Source organism: Tiliqua scincoides, chromosome 9 (assembly GCF_035046505.1).
Source record: "Tiliqua scincoides isolate rTilSci1 chromosome 9, rTilSci1.hap2, whole genome shotgun sequence".
In the NCBI taxonomy this organism is placed as follows: domain Eukaryota; kingdom Metazoa; phylum Chordata; class Lepidosauria; order Squamata; family Scincidae; genus Tiliqua; species Tiliqua scincoides.
In genome coordinates this window covers 22,899,386-22,903,499 of record NC_089829.1, presented here as the reverse complement: position 1 = coordinate 22,903,499, position 4,114 = coordinate 22,899,386, and positions in this window count along the sequence as shown.

Here is a 4,114-nt window from a genome sequence, read left to right as displayed (position 1 = left end):
ACAACTGTCCAGCTTGTGGAACATGTGGTCCACTGCGCTTGCCCATCGGTCAATGGGCCTCTGCATTTTAAGCACCCTTGAAGAGGACACAAACTCCCTGGCAGAGGACTTGCCATCAGACTCTGGCCTCTCTGGGGATCACTCCTGGCTTCCTGGCTTCTGCACATCCCTTGCCTGCATGTGTACATATATACATACCTATAGACACTCTATATTTATATTTCATGGATCAGCTGACATGTTCCATGTGCTGTGCATTTGGCTTGAGAACACCCTGTTTGGCAAGCAAGGACTCTGCTGAAGCAATCTCCTTGACAGTCACCTTCTCCCCCCCCCCCCCAGCATAAGCAAGCAGGGTGAGGGTTGGATAAGTGCAACAGTTCCTTCCTTCCACTGCTGTGCTAAGACCCTGCAACCCCCACCCCACCCCAAACTACTTCTTTGTCCCTCTGGGGACTTTACTCTTCCAGTTACACTGGCAAGAGAGGCTCTAACTATGGGTGCTTTGCTTGCTGAGAGGCTGCATCTATGCCCCTCCTGGCCTCTGAATAGCAGACCTGCCAGGTGGCTCCTTGCCTCACTCTTCCCTCTCCTTAGAGCTCCACCCCATTCTCCTCCTTGTGGTTCCTCTTTCTTTCTAGGGCGACCTGACGATCTCCCAGCTCCAGGCAGTGGGAGGATGGGCTTTGCTTTTAAGAATCTGTTCCAGGTCTTGTTTTGTTCAGGCTATGACATTTAGAGGCAGGGTTTTTCCCCCCTCCCCATGAATTAAGAACCATGTTTTGTTTGTACAGCAATTAATAAAATATCTAATTTTGTAAGCATTTAGTGAAAAACAGCAGTTCTAGTATGGTGGATCCTTTGGGGCAGGCTGTGATGGCAGGTGGTCAGGGGGATAGGGGCCTGCTTGGCAGCTAGGAAGGTTCCTGGCCAGATGCCTACCAACCAGATATCTACTCTGTCCAGCAGGACTCATTTGCCACCTCTGAACATTGCCAGATCAGGGCTCTTGTTCTTCAGACATTGACAGCGTGCTCTCTGTTGCCCCTTCTTTCGAAACTGATGCAATTGACAATGGAGGCACATAAGGGTTGTCAAGGGAGTCCTCAATGCCTTCCCTACCCTCCATGGGAAGGAGGAACACAAATGGAACACAAAACTCCGAGCTCCAGACTGTGCTGCATAGTGCCAGGCTTGGTCTAGGCTTGTGTGAGTTTTCCTGGTGCAGCTCACAGGTCAGTATGAGGTGGGTGGGCTGTCTGGTCACCCACCCCCCTCTTGTCTGCCATGAAGTTGGCTGGCATACATAGGTATACATAGCTGCATCATCATTGCCCAGCTTCTTGGCAGTTGCTTTCAGAATCTTGTTAGTGCCCCAAAAGCTGAGAATGTACTAAGTCAAACTTGGAAGCAGGCCAAATTAGCATATTTAGACCTTAAAGGGTCAGGGGAGAAATGGAGCAATTGATCTTTGATAGGGAAACAGGGTCCTGTTGCTCCAGGCAGTTGGTTCTTGCGCCCCCCCCCCCTCCAGCCTGGCCTCAGTAGACTGCGGCCTCTGTCTTCTCCCATCTCTGTCTACTTAGCCAGTTCCTATTTCTGCCAAGGGTAATAAATCCAACTTTAAAAGCTGAACAGGGCAGGGACCAGCCTGGAAAAGAGTAAATATCATTTTGGAAATTGAAGCACAGCAAGACACCCCCAAACCCATCTTCTGCCCTTATAGAGCCTTGCTTGTTCCTCTCTGAGCTACACATTTTTGTGCCACTTCAGTGTTGTTTCTTTGAGAAAATAGGCAGAGGAGAGGCTGTTCCCTTTGGGTGGGGGCTGAGAACCTGGTATCCTCTATTTTTGCTTGCCACCTCCTCCACAGTAACTCGGGCTGCAATCCTAACCACACTTTCCTGGGAGTAAGCCCCATTGAACAAAATAGGACTTACTTTGGGGTAGACCTGGTTAGGATTGTGCCCTAAGATGTATAGGAGACCCAACCAGCCACTGGACTGCTCTTCTGCACAATGCTAGCAGGGACCACAGTGAATGTCATCTGCCAGGTCTGTACTTAGCCTCAGGGTTGCTCTCTTTTCTTTCCTCACTCCCTGATGTGCCACCAGTTTTGTACAGAATGCCTGTGGGGGATCCAACATTTTGTGTGTTCTAATGCAGTGGGTGCTTGTATCAGAACAGCTTTTACCTCCAACTGCGCAGCTTTTGGGGGCTGGGCAAATAACCAGCCCCCAGCTCAGCTACTCAGTGCAGATTCACTGAAGTACACCCAGCTCAGCTACTCAGTGCCGATTCAATAGGGAACAAATAACCTGTGCCTTGGCATGTGATTGGGGGGGGGGGGAACGTAATTCTATGGAAGAGCAACTGGCTTTACATGCAGGAGAAGTCAGGGTCTATCCCTGGGAGCAACTTCTAGTGCCAGGAAACACCCCTTTTTGTGTGATCCCCTGTAGAGCCATTGCCAGGCAGCATAGGCAATACTGTCTGGATGGACATAAGATGGTTTCCTATGCTGCAGAGACAACTGGCAGTGGCAGTTTGAAATGCAGGGTTTGAAATGCAAGGGGGAGTTGTAAGATGAAAGAGGAAAATCACAGTGGGGGGGGGGGTACAAGGTTTACAGCACAATCCTATTCATCTACTTAGGTTCCATTGAGTTCCACTTTGCACTCCCAGCAAAGTGTGGATAGGATTGCAGCCTGAGAAGATGAAAGCCCAGTGTATGTGGTTGGAGCTAAGCCAGCTCTTCCTTGGGGCTGAAAGATGGGAAGGCAACCCAGAAACTGCAGGTGCCCTGTTGCTTCTTGTGCCAATCTGCTTGCTTGCAGTTTGCCTCTGCTATCTTCGCACTGCTGTCTTCAGACTTCACAACACCTTGCTGGCCTGCTCGTAATATTTCCAATAATTCATCACACTACTGTGTCAAAAAGAGCAGGGGGAGGGGAGAGCCCCCTTTTCTCTTGTATGTCCAATCTGCACTTGCACTGGCTCCAGCCAATGTTTTATAGCCAACCTGTACTGTAAAGAATTGTAAATAAAATTTAAAGTGATCACAGTCTGGTGGTGTTGCTCTCTAAATGACATCATTTGTGCTTACCTTTCCCTTGTAAATGTGTGTTTTACCATAATAATAACTAGGTATTTATTATGGCCTTTTCTGGTCATTGGATTACTCCTCTGACTTTATTCAAGGTGGTTTACATAGGCAGGCATTTCTAAATCCCTCAAGGGGATTTTTACCATCATAGAGGTTCTCTCTTTCAAGAACTGATAACATTTCAGGTGGATCTTCCTGGTTTGGTCTCACTTCTGGCCTCCAGTTCTCCCACGCAGGCTGACAAGCAGCTCCATCTCTCACATGGAGGGCAGCCAAGACACTTCTTGCTCACATCAAGAGCAGGTGGAATCACTCAGCTGGGCTTGTCAGCTGCTTCAAGGTCTCGCCATTCTCAGCTGTTCAGGGAGCTGCCTGAACTGGCAACCTTTGACCTTCTGATGTTATCTTCGGGTTAACAGAGGCTCTACCCTCTATACCAGCCCTCCTGCCCATAAAGCAGTGATATCCAAATTGGAGACCGCTGTGTGCTGGAAAAGGTTTCCTCAGTACAAATGGTGCTTACCAGTCAGGCAGGGAGTCTTGTGGTCATGGTTCCACTCTCTCCCAAACTGAGCCCCAACTTGCCACTTCCGGCGTCTGCTGCCCCAGCAGCCCTTGTGCCCAGATTTCCTGGCAGGCACCTCAAGCCAAGATGCGGGTGTGTGTGTGTGGCGCCGCAGCCATGAGGCTCCCCTGCAGACCAGAAAGCGCTGTTCATACTGGGGAGGGGTTATGTGGGGTGCCAAATCCAGCCTGTGGAAAGCCCTGCCATAAAGGAAAGGGACAGGCAGGAGTTGTTGGGGTAAGGTATGAAACTAGGCTGCTGACAGTAGACAGCTGGTGGGGTGAGGGATGAAAATTAGTTTGATGGGGCTACACTGGCTGAGCTGAGGCTGATGGAAACACACATGAAAATTGTCTATGTGTGTGCTGTGGCTAATTACTCAGGACCACTGGGAGAAAGGTGGCATGCACTCAGTTCATTTGGTTGTTAGCAGAATATTCAGA